The following is an 18,044-nucleotide window of genomic DNA, read 5'->3' as shown; positions in this document are numbered from 1 at the left end:
CAGTATCTAACCTTCTTTTGTTTTCTCACAAATGGCATTTACTCAAATAATTTATAAATTGACTCAATACTCTCATTGCATGTGATATGGCTTCTACTTTCTTTGGATTTTTTTGTCATTTTCTAAAATCATGAGGGTCTGCATTCAGCAAGTTTTCACAATCTAACAACTATACATTGCATTTGAGTGAAACAAACAATGGATTTTAGTTTTGCACATGATATTCCCTAGTGAGCCAAATTTCTCCAACATTTTGTGACAATGAAAATAGTGTACCGTTTCATGTCAATCTCTAAAGTCAACATGATTTGGCTTGGGCAATTAATTGATCACTTGGGCCCATAAAATAATTAATCAACAAATAGAACCACAATAGAAATATGTTTATTTCTTCGAGATGTAAAATAAGGGATTGCTTGATATGGTCCCTATCCAATGTTATGCAATGTTAACGTTCCAAGTTGTACACATCGTGGACACAAAATAGCAACTAGTCTTAGTGCATGTGTACATGATACAAAGGACTTTTGCTAATTGCATGCTTTACCTTGTCCACACAACCTTCACATTGTTCTTACAACATTTTTGTACATGGCTTTAAACGTTGGAAGTTTGTCTTAGATGTCAACATACATGGCTATGAAGGAGGAATCATGTTTTAGTATGAGACCCAATTTAGTATAAATCAATCTAGTGCCTTCAATTTTTTACCAAGGGGCCTACTAAATTCTTAATGCAAATGAGATAGCCTAGGTCTATGCATCAAATATTATAGCATCCTGTGGGAGAGGCTTAACATAAACCTTAAAGGCAAGCATGCAATTTTTGGTGAAGGGGATTGCACCTCCTCATTTTTCATTGTAGATACCCCATACAAAAAACTAAGGGAGCACATTTGAGTGATCGTTGATGATAAAGGTAATCAAATTGTTGGTGACTGTAATATCATTGAGATCTTTATTGATCACTTAGCAAGCATTGCAGGCTCCAAGCCAATACATCCCACAATCTATAAGGATCAACTGGAGTCCTTATTTTTTAATCTACAAAGGTGTGTAATGCCTCATGAGGCCCTTTAGCTCCAACATTCCTTTTCTGAGGAGGAAATCAAGTACATAGTCCTAACGATGGTAAAAGGTAAAAGCACAAGACGAGATGGCTTTCTTATAGAGTTTTACTAACATTTCTGGAGCACTTGTGGTGCTAATATGATAGAACTTATTAATTATTATTGTTAAAAAGGTTCACTTCATCGCAAGTTCAACACAAGGATTATTAAATGGATCCCTAAGAATCACAATCACTTATTGCCAAATCATTGGAAACCTCTCTCTTTAATAAATTATGTTTACAAGGTGTTAGCTAAAGCAATGGTGAACAGAGTGAAGTTCATATTGGGAAGGATTATCCATGCTAGGCAATACAAATTTGTACAAGGAATATTTAGGATGCCATATTAAATATATTGTTGGTTATTGAGTATGCAGTTACTCAAAATCAAAGGTTGGTTATGCTTAATCTTGACTTGGAAAAAGCTTATGACAAGATCACTTGGGATTTTGTGTTGAAGACAATGCAAAGATTAGGATTGGGGAAGGTTTTTGCAGGATGACCAAAAGGTTGTTCCAGGGAGACTCCCATCCCTATCGGACATCCCAAATATCTCAAGGTCTAACCATTTAAAGTCAATGTTATTCTACCCAATCAGGAATACCATCCCAGCTGAGACTTAAAGCTATAGTCTTGGATTGATTTTATCTTAGAATCTAAAATAATAGCAAACTCTTCAAAAAACTATGAGGAGATTCCTATATTTTCCTTTGAACTCAACAATGGACTCATGTTGTTGTTAGTAAAAAATTGGGAGCAAGAGCAGCCACCAAGTAAGGGTATGAAACCAATGCTTTGCCAGCTGACAAAGCAGGGGCTTGGTAGCAATAGCAAATAACAAGGGAGCCATGGGACATCCGTAAGAAATAGGATGAAAAGTTGCGAAATAGATAGGCATTTAGCAAAAGTCTGGCAAACGCAAAGATAGATTTGATTGGCGTGTTCAAAAAATTGTGGTGAATTTTGAGAAGTGGAAAAGGAAAAAGCTTTATTTTGTAGGAAAAAGCACATTATGTCATCATTCGATGTCTATGTTTTGTCTATCTTCCCCTTTTTAGGTAATTCTATGAAAAAGTTGTATGGATGCATGAGAGAGTTTTTTTGGAAAAACTAGTGGCATGCATTTTCCTAGGACTTAGTGGTTACGTCGAAAGCTAACGAAGGTCTGGGGCTCAAAACCATGAAGGATAAATGTGATTCTCTATGCTCTAAATGGTCTCGTCTTGTTTTATCTATCTTTGAAAATACCTCAGTATGAACTTCTGTCAAGATTGCTGACAATTTGAAAAGAAATGCCAATAGGATTTATTGGACAAGTCTAAGACCCCTCTATGGACATGGGTCATTCGGGAGATCTCTGTGGCTTTCCACATGGGCTTTGAGAGGGGGAAATCCCTTTCTTCAGGCCCATCCAAGAATGGTTAAAAGGATTTTTAAGAAAGGTCTTAAAACTTTTCATGGTATCTGGGGATTAATAAGTGGAAGTCGATTAATGACATTGTAACATTATTTTAGCTCTTAGAAGGGGAGAAAAGAGTGGTGCACCTACTATTGGATAGAATCAAGGATGACTAGCCTACCAGCAGGAATCTAAGGGCAACACATTACTTAAAGGGATACACAATCATCCTTGGTAATCCCTTGCATTGGTGTTCTTTAAAAGACTTTAAGAATCCCTTTACACAGTGAGCGCAACAATCGATGAAAGCCCTTTGCCCCACATGATAGTATCGTGGGGTTTGGAGGCATAGACTAAAACGCGTGTGGAAAGTGGCATTTCCCTTCAAGCTTAATCTATTATTATGGAGATTAATTGTATGTAAACTACCTATCGTAGATAAACTTGGTAAATGGAATCCAAAGGTTTCTCCTATGTGTCCTTTATGTAAATGCATATTTTTTGGGATTGTGTAGCTACAGAAGGTGCTTGGTGGAAGATAAGTGGATGGTTGGAGAGGCACTTCATCTACATTTATCCTACCTATAAATGCTTTGCTAGAACAAAGCATTTGGATCAACCCACAATGGAAAACCAAAGGCCATGAAGAAGGCCCATTGAGCAAGATGCAACTAAAAGTCACCCCAATCGTTTCAGCAAGAATTCGTCTCTAAAGAAGCCTTTAATTGTAGTTGGGCTTCAACAAAGGCAAAATTCTTAACATGGAGTACATGCCTAGCATTACATGTTTTTTGGATTTTGTTGAGTAACTTGTTAGTCTATTAGTTCTGGTAATTCTATGAGTTCTAATGATTGGTACAATGATGATTGTTGAGTGAAATATTGAGGCACATGCATTATATTGAGCTGGTGATGTGGGAATAGTTGTGTGAGAGTGCAAGTACAAACAAGGATGTGGGTGTGTGAGTATGGCAATGCTAGTTGTAGTTGCCTTGTGTGGATGGTGAAGCAATAATTTGAATGCCTCTTTTGTCCAAACATTTCCACATACTTTAAACGATTTATGCTCTCATTATGGATGCATTCATTTGCTAGTGGTCTACATATGAAAGAGCATTCTACACAAGGGGGATGCATGCCAAACCCAACCTTCAAACAATGAGATATTCTACATGTTAGCACTATGCTTCATAGCTAATAATCTCAGTGATCCTATTGGAAATTGTATATGCTAGATGTGCCAATAAAGAAAGATGTTGGTATGGAGCCTAAAATACTGGTAAAGAACCCTAACATTAATGGAGGAGCACCATGGGAAGAAATAAGGCAGAGCTATCTATCTAAAATATATGCCAAGGTCCAAGGGGTGGTGAAAGTAAAGCTAGTGTGGAAGTTTCATTAGCAAAAACCCATTTATGTCTATGAAGTCACATGGCCCCAAGTGGCTTTTGAACCAAAAAAGTGACCATTATTATTCTCTCACTGCACCCTGCATCCTAAAAAGATTGAGTTCTTGGTTTGTGTCTGACTATGGAAGGGAAGCCACTTAAATTCCAATGAATTCATTGATTTGGCAATGATGCAAGTGCCAAGAGATTATATATTGGTCAAGTACATGAAGCATACACATTGGTAGCATGTATACTTAATGAAGAGTGCAGAAGGGTAGAAAGAAAGCAATGCAAATGAATGCAAAACGAATGCCATAGCATCAGATTAGGACCCAAAAGGAGGATCAAGGTGGATGATTACGTTCAAAAAGTTTATTCAATGTGTACAACAAGGAAACTTTGGATTGATGTAAAGAGGTAGCCAAGGTTATAAAGTAGGTTTACATCTTTTGAATTGTTATGTTAAGGCAACCTCGTTTAATGCATGATTCGAGACTCTAGATCACTAATTCCAAGTACCTACTCAAATGATTAGGTGATCGGGTGGTTTATTAAGGAGGATCTCACTCCCATTTTGCCCTTTGCATTTGTGTACTCTCCCACAATGACGACATGGTATCTTTCTCTATTGATATTCTTATCTCAGACATCAACCTTTGATGTGAAACCTCACTTTAGACCCTTCAGATTTTATTTTTTAGGTCTCATAGACCCTATGGTCTATGATGTTTTGAAGTCTCGTAGACCCTATGGTCTTTTGAAGATCTCTCTCTCTCTCTCTCTCTCTCTCTCTCTCTCTCTCTCTCTCTCTCTCTCTCTCTCTCTCTCTCTCTCTCTCTCTCTGTGCACGCGCGCACGCATGTGTGTCTATCTCTCTCTGAGCGCATGCACGTGTGTGTGTGTGTGCATGTGTGCATGCACATGCTTGTGTGTGTGTGTCCACATGTGCATGTGCATGTGTGAAGACTTGACAAACCCTGTTTCATAGTGAAATGAAAACAATTTTGGTAATGGACACAAAAGAGAAAATTGCAATGACATATTACAAAAAAAACAAGAGGTGCGCAAATTGCAAAAGGTTCATAGAAAGCATGAATGTGCAAATAAGTTTTTATTTGATAAGTTGTAGCAGGGATCATTGTTATTGAAGAGAAGAGTTTGCATACCTGTGCCACCACCCAATAAGAAAAATGTGGTGAGAACCTGCTTAAACCTTAGTTGGGAAGACATGTGCCATGAACACCCCTCCCTTGTTATCGGTGTCACAATAAAAATAAGAACTTAACCATAAACTTAACAAGCTTGATGTAGACTTTGGAATGAGAGATTGCTTGGGGTAATTGTGAGTTTTAGGGGGAGAGTTTAGGGAAAGAAGATGCATGCAAGGAAAAAGGGGGGTTAATGAAGTCAGTAAGAAAGTATGTGCAAAATTATGAAAAAGAAGGGGTATACAAAATTAAGAATTTAGCGTTACAAATAAAAGTAAAAAATAAAAGGACAAGAACAAAAAATGAGTGCAAGGTGGGATTTTTTAACACTATGGATGGAGTGTGGAAAAGAAATTGATTAGTCATTAGAGAAGTTGGGGTCAACAAATTAGAAGGGTTAGGAGAATGAAACATTAGTAAGGGGAGGGAGGATAGTCAAGAAAATGATATTAATAAATAGACGAATAAGAAGGACTAATTTAGAGTTTCTAAATAAAGGGTTAGGGAGGTTAGGAGTGTTTATAAAGAAATAGGAAGAAGTAATAAATGGTAATAATAGTGTGTGTAGTAGTGTAATGGAGTAGTAAGTTAGTGGACTTTTAGAGCAACGGATTGGGTTAAAATAGTGAGAGCCACATGTACTAGATTAATAGGTACAATTTTAATTATTAAAAAGAGATTAGAAAGTAAAGAAAATCAAAAAAAGGAGTTAAGGATGGTTAGAAGGGGGATAACAATAAAATTTGAGGGGGGGAGGAATAAAAGTCGAGAGGCGGAAAAGGATTAATCTTATAAAAAAACCATAGTCTTAAAAATAAAGGGGTAAAAAAGTTAGAGCAAAGAAAGGAAAAAGAAAAGAGGAGAGACGAAATTTAATGAATTTAAGTATCAGAGGGGGAGAGGGGGGGGGGGATGAAATGAAAGATGACTTGCATGATGATGTGGCAAGTGAAGGAAAAGAACATGTGTATGCGTGTATGTGTTTACAATACATGTGCAAACCAATTTTCCATACTGTTGAACTTTAATTCAACATATTGAGTCAATACAAATCAAATTCTAAGCATTACTTTGTAAAATAATATAATGCTTCAAATTGTCATGCGATAATTCAATCAATTGGTAAATTTCTTTTACTAGTATTGTCTTTACAAAAATTTCCAAAAATCTAAATATCAATCGAAATAATGTTGTTGATATAAATACCCCGATACAATCATTGAGCTTTGTGAAATTTGTCGTCATTTAGTGAAGGAGAGATACTAACCTGCCACCATCCAACCTAACATTTTGTTAGAACAAGATATGTTACATTGGGAAGGAAGGTTTCGAACATGTCTCCCTAGTTGTTATCCATGTCACAATTAAGTAAAACAAAAATCACAATTGGTGATGCTATGTCTAGTGTACATCTATTTTGTTTTTTGCCTTTGTCATGTGATTTGACATTGCAATGACATATCACTGGAAGTGCCCAATTCTATGATGCATTGAATGTACCTTGTCCAATGCCATTTTGTTGCTTAATTTGATGTAGAAGTTGTTGATGTCTATAATGTCCTCACTGGATAAGATGTATTTTCCAATGTGACCAAACATATTTTGTTTAATAGGTGTTTGCGTATCCAATAAGTTAAATAGTCATCTTTAATCATTTTTATGGTCATCAATCAAACGATTTTGGTTGATCCTAACACACTAATAGGTATTCAATTACGAAACCTAATATCTTACAAAAATTTATATAAATATATATCTATGTAAATCTACACGCACACACACACACACACCATCAAACATCTAATCTATGTATTAATTTAATTAAATAATTATATTACATAAGAACCATATCAACAAAAGAAGAAGTAAACATGTAAAGCAAAAGGACCTTTCAATCACATGTATATTTATGGTATCTTAGTCACAAATTCTTTTTACCATGCAACTTCCAAAAACATTACTACTCCTACTTTAATTCAAGACATGACTCTAGAACCAATGCCTATAGGACCACACAAATAAGCTATGAAATCAAGCACACAATAGCATAGCATGACTAACAAATCATACGCTTAAATTGATAGATTCGAATAAACAAAAGATACTTGAAGCCTAGCTATAAAACTTAACATATTCGAAGCCTACTCCGGTAAAATGTCTCTCTCTCTCTCTCTCTCTCTCTCTCTCTCTCTCTATATATATATATATATATATATATAGATATAGATATATATATAGCTTTATAAGAAAAAAATTATTTATTTACATAAATAAAGCCCACTTAAAAAACCAATAAAGACGCTTATATATATGCAGTATAAAAAGAAGCCAATCAAACAAAAATTTGAGATTCTTCTAATTGCAAAATTTCAAAATGACTAGTAAAGCAATGAAATACATAGGAGAAACCACAATTGGAACATATATCACCACATTATAACCAACAATATATATATATATATATATATAACTTTTATTTTAATATATAAATAGGTAAGGTAATGGCCAAATGAAGAAAGATAGAGGAGTTAACGACAGAGCAAATAAGGAGCACCTTATCAAATTAAATGTAGGAAGCACTCAATTCAATCAAGATGAAAAAGTGCACAGAGATAATCGACACCAGCAAAGGATCTATCATGCAACACCAACCCAAGAAAATGAAACTATAGAATAGTAACTAGAAAGGTATGCAAAGAGAATAGTGGAATGCATGGAAAGTAAACGTATAAATCAAGAGGAGAACTTATAGTAACAAAGCACACAAAACTCAAGATAAAATGTCGAGGTTGAACGACTTGCCTAAGAAGTAATAAGTGAATTACTTAGAAAAAGAGTACAAACTTACCACAGGCTCTGCAACATGGAGAAGCTAGTTTATAGATTAGTGAAGAAGAGACTAGACTGGACAAATATGCCCATGTTCCTCCTATCTGGGCAGCTAGATGAGACAAATGAACACGAACAAGCAATAGGAAACTTCACGAGTGATTTGAGGTTTCCAGTTGGGTATAGGTCATGAAGTAGAAGCCACGAGCCTTGGAATGCCAGTATGAGCGGGCAAGAGAACCATCAATGCACTTTGCGAGATAGTCATAGCAAGAGATATGCTACCCGAGCACCCAAGCTAGAAGTGAGAACCACCTTCCAAATGCATTAACTATTCCAACAATCTCTAGAACGCTCGGCACGTAAACCATGAGAGAGCCTCTAAATTGCAGTGGCACCAGCAACACGAACTAGGAGAAGTCGAAGTAGTGAAACTCAGAGCAGCTTCTATGGAACTAAGGCCATGGCAACAGGTCGAAGAGGACAAAATAGACAGGACGATGAGAATCATCTCAAGCTTATTGCATGCCTTATAGAAAACCTCTGGAAAACATGAACGGATACAAGCCATAAGAACCTGACCTTTCTTACCAACCACTTTCCAAGATGATTCTTTTGGATCTTCTGTGGATTTGGATTGAGACTGTTCGCTAACACCTTTTCGTGGCATGCTCTCCTCTTGCATGTCACATGCATGACCCTTACTCATACTCCTCATCAGCACTTGCCGAGCATCCTACGAACCTTGAGGCTTCTCATCTTTTGCATCATCATATCTTTGGAGCCTAAAATGGCAGTCCTTGCAAAATGAGTAGTTTGCTTACAAATATAACATGAGTCCTAAAAAGGACCAAGTCAAACTTTGATTAGAATTGCATGCCCACCTCGAAGACAAATTTTCAAAAGTCTAGCATATCCTAGCTTTGATCCCATAGAATCCATGCCTACTTGTACCCAGAATCCATGCACGCTTGTACCCAAACTTAGACTTAGCCGAAGTATGCAAAACACGACCCATAGATGCAACAATCCTTTCAAAACCAAGCTAGATAATTATGAAAATCCACCCAAGGGGCAATCTGTTAAGATAATTCATCAATAGGACTACTACACCCGCAAACGATAGCACTCTAACATCCAACTCGCCTCCGAAACACAACAGATGAGTCCTTAGGTGGAAATTTATATGCTTGTGTGATTCTCTAGCTTATGAATTTATATTAGCCTAAGAGTATGGTAGCTTGTATTATGTTAAAGTTTGCTTCCGTCCATTTACTTAAATTACAAATTTCTACTAGTTCATATGTTAAATGTTAGTTGGAATTTGCTAGATCAGTCTAAACAAAGAGGATGTGTTAGTAGCTTTATTATAGTACTAAATTAGTGGTATCATATTCTATAAAGTTAATATTTTAGTGGTACGTATTGTATAAAGGGCAAATGCTTAATTTTCAAGTCTAATTTAATTAAAGTAGTCAATGATCAAGTGCCTTAAAATAGTTTTTTTTAGTTTGTATTACTAGTTGACGCTCATGAGTTATGAGTATCGTCCTTGACTTTACATAACCAATTAAATATTGAAGGTCTCCTTACAATTTGTCAAGATTTGATTTGTTGGTTATGCTCTCTACATTTTGGCCATTCACAGTTATGTGAATTGTGAAGGTGGCTGTAATCAAGATGGAAAACTTGAGCTAGTTTATTCTTCACGTTTTGGATTTTCTCATGGACTGAGTATTGTTCATGTCTACTTCCTTTGCTTAGTAGTCTTCCTTTCTGTTGCTCCATCTTTTGCCATCAACTTTTACATGGCGTGCTACAATCGAGCTTAAATGAGTTTGAGAGCTGCTGCATGTCCTTGTCAAGGTGCCTATGGGTTCTTGTTTGATCACTCTGATTTGGACGAGATAAGTATTAAGGTCACCTTTGAGTTGCTCCCAAATGCTTCCGCTTCACTTACTTCTGAGCATGGTGCTAGCTCCTAAGTTGTCTTCAGCTTCTCATTTTATCAATGTCCTTGGATATGCTCAAGACTCTCTTGTTCCGTGCTACAAGCTAGTTCTAAAGCATGGCTTGGCTCTTTCACATGGCCTGGTTGCAGTTCCTGTGTTTGTAGAGGAGGAGCAAAAGTCATACCATCTCCTAGCTATTCATTTGCCTCTCTTGGTGCTATTAAGTCTAATAGTCCTTTGCTATCCTTCTCATCGGCAGGTGCTTCTAGTGTGGGGGTCATCTCCTCAGCATTCTGCTTGGTCTTAATTCTCTCAAGAGACTAGTTAGACTTATATTCTTCTTCCAAAAGCCTTGACTATCTCAAAGTGTCTTGAGCTCTCTCAAGCTCTTCTTGGCAGTGCTCGAATCAGTTTCTAGATGTCCCTAACAATGGCTGGAGACATTCGACTAGCAATCTTATTTTGGATCCTTCAAGTTCGCGCACATAGGTGTGCATTCATCGACTGAGTGGGGTGGTCTCAGCCCTGGTAGTCGTTGGAGCCTGCATTCGACTATATCTTTTCTTCACATGCTTCCCAGAGAGGATCGACTGACACATGTGGATGTTGGTTTCCTAGTAAGTATCTGTCACTTTCCTTTGGTTTAGTAGTTCCATTGTTTGAAGTGCTCGTCATCATGACCAAGAGGTGTTGTGATTAAAGTAGGTTTTTAGTTAAATCATTGTGTCATCGAGCCCAAGCAGCAAGTCTATGTCTTCTCGCATGGTGCATACATTCCCTCCATAGTCGCTCTAAAGTTTGCAGTTGATAAACTTAAGTGACAAATTCTACATTATGATATTTCTTTCTTCATTTAGTATGTCTCATAGTAATTGAGATAATAAGTGAGCATTTATGGGTATGTTAGATTAAGATGGGACATGATCGAGTCTTTATCCATGAAAAGGGTCAGCCTATGTGAGGACGAGGTGTGATCTCGATTGGTTGTTTATATCTTGGTCTCTCGCATCATGAATTCAAGCTCTTTGATCGGCATTTTCTTTCTAGATGTAGTTGCTAGCTAAGTTGGTGGTTATAGATCAGGCCTTGGTCATTTGAGCAGCTTGCTTTATCCTTAGTTTTCAATTCTTACATGGATGAATTTTCTTACTTGTCTCTATTATTCGTGTCGTTTAAGGTCAGTTTTAGGAGGTTGCTCAAAGTAGCCTTCTTGCTTCCATTTTCAATCTTGTGTTGATGCATCTCCACATGCACGCGCACACGCACACACCCCCCTTCCTGACAATTAATGTCAAATATGAATATACTCTATAGCCAATACGGATGAAATGATTCTTTACTTGGCACTCATGAGTCAAATAGCTTTGGACCTATATTATAAATTGAGAAAAAATAGGGTAAAAGCATATAATTATCCCCTTGTTTCTAGAAGGAAGAAGTGATTTTTGCATTTTCTCACATGATCTATGGGTAAAAAATAAGCAAAAAAAAATTTTGGGCGTATGATTAACAAATGTCCCAAAGGGCAACGAAAATACCAAAGGACCCTTCATTTTCCAAGCACTTAAAGAGAAAATTTGAAATTATCTTTTTCATGGTGAGAGCTTTTACACATAAATAAACATGGTGTATAATTTGGCTCTATAAACATGGTATATTATTCAACATGGTGTATAATTCGGCTCTATGAAGAATCCCAACTTACACATTAAAAAGTGAATGATATACATCAAGGAGTAGTGGGAAAAATAAATAGATCTCTTGGATATGGACAATTAAGTATATGTGTAATGACTTGCATAATCATAACTATCTCATTATCATTAGGAAGTTGGATAGAAGCTCTTTAGAATTCCAATTGTTACCATGACAAATAGTTATGGAAGGGGAAAAGCCGTGAAAACATAGAACCACACCAACCCACAATAACGTCAAGCCCTATAAAAGACAAAGGCCATAATCAATTAGTCTCATCATAAGGTGGAAAATCTTGTAGTGCCAGACAAAGTGTGGAGATTCAGAGAGAGTCAATCAATTAGCTGCAAATTCAAAGAGATCGATCAACACCGCTTTGTCGTGAAAGGTAGGAACATTTCATCACGAATGATGTTCTCCTTCATAACATGGCACACAAATTGTAGCCTCTTCTCATAGCATATCTTGTCTATTATTTTGTGCACTAAGGCCATGTAGCTACAAAGTCTACAGTATATGATCAGCACGTATGCGGTAACATAAAAAGCCATGCCATGAACATTAGGTATATACAATGTGTTGGCATTCTTGGTCAATCGCCATGCAAGGTAAAATGCACGAAAATGTATTAACACTAGACTAATGCTTCAGGCCGTCACATATCAGCCATACTTCTATGCCCAGGTTGACATAAAGTATGCATGTTCTCTTGATGCATTATCTGGTGATATTTGCCTAAGCAACAAAGCAATAAGTTTAGATAAGACTTATACAAGTCTCCTTAGACACGGACACCTTGCACTCACATAAAAGCTACATGAATTCTGAATGATACATTTTCATGCGTATGCCTTTTAGTCTATGGATAGGATATAAGTGGCTGAACCAAGAACATGAGTATCTACAATATATAATATACAGTTGCACCAACACTATATATAAAATCCCATACGAGTAACTCGCATAGGATCTATGGAGTAGACATGTATCAAATTGGTGTTGCCTTTACTATATGGATGAGTATGGGTGTCTAGGCATCCACCACGTGGCCATGCACTCACAAGAGTTCCTTGACTTGTCCTAAAAGCTCTCCATGCATGGGTGGAAAAGTATTTATTGCATATTAGGCATACACGGCCTCAAGAAAACATACACTTATATGCTCCTTAGAACTATGGTAAGCATATTACATGTGCTTGCATACTAAGGTGCCACACGAGTTCACCTAAGGGCCATTCTCTTTTGGGCATTCCCATATTCTCCTTTATACATGGCCATTCATATGATCTCCCAAGACACCACACTAGATGGCCATTCCTTTCTAGATAGCTATTTTCATATGCTCCATAAAATCTCGTATGGCACTCTTTAAGACCATTCTCTTATAGTCACTTTACATGGTCACTTTTTCTCTCACTTTATATACATTAATATTACACTCTACTATTCCTCTATTTACATGCTTTCAAAAAGGTGGATAATAATAGAGAATGGTATTCTTAACAAAATGTGTGGATGTGTGTAGGGATTAGGAAAATTTTCCAATTCATAAGTTTTTTCATGAATTAATTTTGTACTTTGCTTTGGACATTGATAGCAAGTCCATCAATGCTATGACACGTCTTCCCTTTGGGTTTAAGCTAGATTCCTAACTTAAGCATCTTGGATGGTGGCAGGTATCAGTGTTGCTGGTTGAAATTTTGTGCAAAGGTTCTTCCATGGAAAAATTCTTTTTCAATCCTAAAAATATTTTCTTTTTGGGATTCAACCACATCTAGTCTTTCTAAATACCTTTTCTTATATATCATTTGATGTTAAAGTGTTGTTCATAGATTCTTGGACCTTCTTGAGGGGTTCTAATCTAATCTTCACACACACACACACTCTTAACCATCCCTTTTTTCCTTTTGACCATACCAGTTACTTTTTCTTCCCTTTATAATCCTTCAAAAACCCTTCTAAACTACCTCTCCCCAGAATTGTTCCCTCACTCTCTCTCTACCCTTCTCTCCCCCCTTCTCTTTCTCCTAAAAGTCCCTGTTCACCATCATTTTCCTATTCTCTCTCTCTCTCTCTCTCTCTCTCTCTCTCTCTTTCTCTCTCTCTCTCTCTCCCCCCTACTTTTCCAAATTCTTCTAAATTTTCCTCTTTCCCTCAATTTTTACCTCCTTTTCTCCCCCTATTTTCCCTTTAAATTCCCCTTTAGTTCCCCTTAAAATTTCCCTTAAATTCCCCCTTTTTTCCTTAATTTCCCCCTGATTGCACTTGGTTTTTTCCCCATAATGTTTCCCTAAACACCATATATTCCATTTTCTCCTTATTTCCTGGGACCCTGCTCATACTGCTCTCCCCCTTTTTAAATTTTTTTTCGTTTACTTCTCTTTATTTTATTTTCCTCAAATTTTCTCTTTAGATGATCTCCTTAACTTCTAAAACTCCCTTGTTAATCTTCTCCATCCTTCTCCTTCATTGTTAATTTTTTCCTTTTTTAAAATTTTAATGATCTCATCTCTTCTATTATCCAAGTTTTTTTTGGGGGGGGGGGATTTTTTTGATTCCCTTTTTTAATTCCTTTCTAAATTCCTCTAATATTCTTTATTATGTTTCCTTCCTTACTTTTTCCCTTTTCTAATTAAAATTTTTAAATTCCCCTTCTCCTTGTTTTCCTCATTTTAAGTTTTAAAGTTCCCTTCGACTTAACTTTTTCCCAATGCCAAAACTACCTTCCTTCCTAGCCTTAATTTTCCTCTCTTTCACGTAATTTATCACCTTATTTTTCTATTTTCTTATTGATCACCTAATTTTTTATCTACCTTTTCTACCCCCCCCCCTCTCTCTCTCTCTCTCTCTCTCTCTCTCTCTCTCTCTCTCTCTCTCTCCCTCTCTCTTCTTTCCCCTCTCTCTTTGTTTCTCTCTCTAACTCTCCCTAAATTCTCTAACTCTTCCTTAATTGTTCCCTAATTTCAGTTTATGATAATTTACCCCCCTTTTAAATGTTCTCTAATCTTTCCTTATTTCATCTTTGTTTAAAATTTTAGCTAATCTCTAATCCAACTACCTCTAAAAACTATATTCAAGCTCTGAGCTACACTATTGACTTCCCCTCCCAAACTCGTAAACTAAACCCCCCAAACTACCCCAACCTTCCTTTTACCTAATGAGTCTACCCTTCCTCAACTATCTCTAACGTCAACTCCCTAATGCGTGTCAACCCCCCAACTATTCATCTCTCGACAAATAGTTTCTCGACTTCCCTGACTACTTTGTCCCCAACTTTTTTCAAACTACACAACTTCTCAATTGCTATTTAAACAGTCCTACTTCCTTCACCTATATGCTCAATTGCTAATATGGCTTCTTCTCACCACTTACGTATTGCCTAGCCCATTATGTTCGTCATCGTGCGGGGAAGCTGCTCACTGTGCCCGTCATTGCCTCACCTTCAAACATCATAGCCATGATCTTTTACTCTCAATATCTGAAATTGCTCTTTGTGGCGCTATCCCTGTATGTAGCCTGTTGTGGTGTTGTCCCTCTACCGTAGCTCCTACCCTCCCGGTCTAGCCTAACCTCTAGGTCTTTTTGCACCCTCAGTCCTAATCACTCTTGAGTACTCAGTGCACTTCTTTACTCGCCTCTACATTCCGTTTCAGGCTTTGAGCCTCGTCCCCTCTCGACCTTTTCATCGAAATAGACTCTTAGGCCTTTATTCTCCTTTAATTATTTTCTTCCCTCCCCCCCTCTCTATTTACTTATATTACCCCTTTTATAAGGTTTTTCTTCCTCTCCCTTTCGATATATTTTTATCTATTTTCACCACCCTTCCCCCCCCTACATATCCATATTCCCCCCCCTCTCTATATATATAACCCCCCTTTTTTCCTATTTATTTAATTTCATCTTTCCTAATCTTATTGTAATTAATCACTCACATATACTTGTTTTTCCTCATTACTCTACTTGTCGTAAAGATTATTTTTCTTTTCGTTATATTAGTCTCTCCTTTATTTGATAAGATTAATCCCTCATTATTTTTTCATTACTCTACATGTCCCAAAAAAAATTTTTCATTAATGATTAATCTCTCTTTTAGTTTGATTGATAAGATTACTTCTTCCATCCCTTATCCTTTTGAAGACTTCCCCCCCCTTTTTTTTCATTTCCTTCACCTAATTATTTTAAACCGCTCTTCTATTCCCAAGTTTATCCATCATTATTAACTTTTTTTCAGCCTTACACTCATAGGTTTACATCCAGCTTGATAAGTTTATGGGGTTAAGTTATTGTTTTTATTGTGACCCCAATAACAAGGGAGGGGTGTTTATGACACCTGTCTTCCCAACTAAGTTTGAAGCTGGTTCTTACCATGTTTTCTTGTTGGATGGTGGCAGGTAAGCAGACTCCCCTCTTCAATAAATGTGATGCTTGCCAAAACTTATCCAAGCTCAAATTCTATACAGTTTCCACAAAGTCATTGTTGGTTTCCTTTATAAACAGGGATTCATCGACTTGTACAAACTTTTCTGTTAATATAATTAGTCTTATTCCTTTGTCTTGCTTCACTCTTTTGTCTTTTCACTATGCAAAGGGGTGTTGTCAAATTTTCCACACACAGAGTTATATAGCTATATTTAGCTATATATATATATATAAAACTATATATAGTTATATATAAGTATATATAAGAAACACGGAATTAGAATGTTTTGCTGCGATATTTTGTCTCGATAAAAGGAGGACTAGTGTTTTTCTTTAAATTATTGTCATGGATTTTGCCTCTTTTAGGATCTTAGGACTAAGATAGATTGCTTAAGTATAGTAATTTGGCTGTGGCTACCTTATTTATACAAATTTATACTTATTTTTTACTTTTTTATATGCTTAACTTTTTTAGTGAAGTCTACCTCTTCATTTACAGTTTTTGTTCTCTCTATGTATATAAATTTTGAAATAAATAGATCTCCGTTCCTTGGTAAATTTGTACCTGCTAACTTGTTATGAGTATCCAAGTTTGATTGACTGATGGCCATAGCCATGATTAAACTTGACTATGTAACTTATTTGACACACAAGCAACTACTAAACAAAATATGTATGGTCACTTTGTAAAATACGTCGTATCACTGGTGACGAAATTACATACATCAACTTAAACAACAAAATGGCATTGGACAAGGTACATGCGATGACTCATAGAAGTGGGCAATTCTAGTAATATTTTATTACAATGTCAAATCACATGACAAAGGCAAAAGGCAAAGTAGATGTACACTAGACATAACGTCATAAATGGTGATCTTTGTTTTACTTAATTGTGACATGGATAACAACTGGGGAAATGCATTTTAAACCTTCCTTCTCAATGTAACATATATTGTTCTAACAAAATGTTATGTTGGATGGTGGCAAGTTAGTATCTCTCCTTTAATTAAATAGGACAAACTTCATAAAGTTCGACAATTATATTGGGGTATTTATATTAGCAAAATTATTTTGATTGATAATTAGATTTTTGGAAATTTCTTTAAAAGACACTTTGAGAAAAAGAAATTTACCATTAGATTGCAATAGCGCAAGAAAATTTGAAGCCTTGTATTATTATACAAAGTAATGCTTAGAATTTGATTTGTAATGAATCAATAAGTTGAATTAAAGTTCAACAGGGTATGGAATTGATTTGTATATGTTTTGTCTCACACACACACACACACACACACACACACACACAAATTAGAATACATACCAAGAAGAGGGCCCTTTTCCACTTGGATCAATCAATCAAAAAGGGGACCCTTCAAAGCTTGCATAATGGAGAAGACTTCCATTCACATTGAGGATCAACATCACATTCCTTTCCAGTTCACAAAGATCCATTAATTGCCATGAAGGAAATCTTAAATACTTTGATTTGCATCCTTGTTGAGCTATCTTGATCTTCAAGCGTATACTAATTCTCGAGTTAATAGATATATGTCTTTTCCCCATATTGGATGGTTTGCTTAAAATAGTTGTCGATTGTAGTTTTGCTACATTACTTGCTTGACTAGTCAACCAAGGCCTCAAGTTCCTCCAAATCTGTGCATCAAAGTCACCATATCAGAAAGCTAAACATCTGCAATTATATAATATGGTCGATTGAATCGGAGATGCTTTTGTCAAAGTGACCTTTGGGGGTATGTCAACGCCAACATCCTGAAACCTGCACCTATCAATCGAGTGAGGCTAGATAAATGGGTCCATCTTGATGCAAAATCCTATTCAGAGATAATTTTGAATTGCAGTGATCAACAACTTCAATTGTTTTGAAGCTTGAAAACCTCCAAATAGAGCCACACATGAGGATCCTGACGTAGCTTCCCAAGTTTTAGTCCCATTCAACAAGTAACGATGCTATTCGCTTCTCTTCCACCTTCATGGTGTTCTTTTGTAACCACTCAAAGCAGGATCCAAGGTATGGCCC

This window comes from Dipteris shenzhenensis, chromosome 6, assembly GCF_047967505.1.
Source record: "Dipteris shenzhenensis isolate YYH24624 ecotype China chromosome 6, Dip_SZ_1.0, whole genome shotgun sequence".
Lineage (NCBI taxonomy): Eukaryota > Viridiplantae > Streptophyta > Polypodiopsida > Gleicheniales > Dipteridaceae > Dipteris > Dipteris shenzhenensis.
This window is presented reverse-complemented; position numbering follows the sequence as displayed.